We start from the raw sequence: 583 nt of genomic DNA on the forward strand, positions 1-583 counted from the left end.
TTCCTTATTATACTTGGTTAGTAAGGTTTACTATATATTTTTTAGTCAATATTTATAAAATATTCTCCTGGAAAATATTTGATTTCCCCAAGATATAGCAATTTGTAATAATAGAATTCTATTTTTCCTATATTTTAAAACTACTTCTGTTGAATAAATGTGGCCCATTTTTGTTAAAAAAAAAAAAAACAAAACAAAAAACAAAGCATAGATTTGTTACTAAAAAACCCAAGTCTATTTGGAGATTTGATTTTTCTTATACAATTCAAGCTGAAAATAAACAATTGAATGTTTCATTCTAAATTCATTTGAAACTGATAAAACAAAAAAGAAGGGGGTGTAAAGGGGCAAAAGAGATTTAAAAAAAGAAAACCAAACTGTTTTGTTCAAAATTTTGGTCCACAGCCTTCGTTAGACTACCTATCAGGGTAAATAACATTTAGCTATATGAACAGACCCCATTTTCTTTTTTTTTTTTTTTTTTAATTTAGTTATTATTATTATACTTTAAGTTGTAGGGTACATGTGCATAACGTGCAGGTTTGTTACATATGTATACTTGTGCCATGTTGGTGTGCTGCAC

Source organism: Mandrillus leucophaeus, unplaced genomic scaffold (assembly GCF_000951045.1).
Source record: "Mandrillus leucophaeus isolate KB7577 unplaced genomic scaffold, Mleu.le_1.0 Scaffold265, whole genome shotgun sequence".
Lineage (NCBI taxonomy): Eukaryota > Metazoa > Chordata > Mammalia > Primates > Cercopithecidae > Mandrillus > Mandrillus leucophaeus.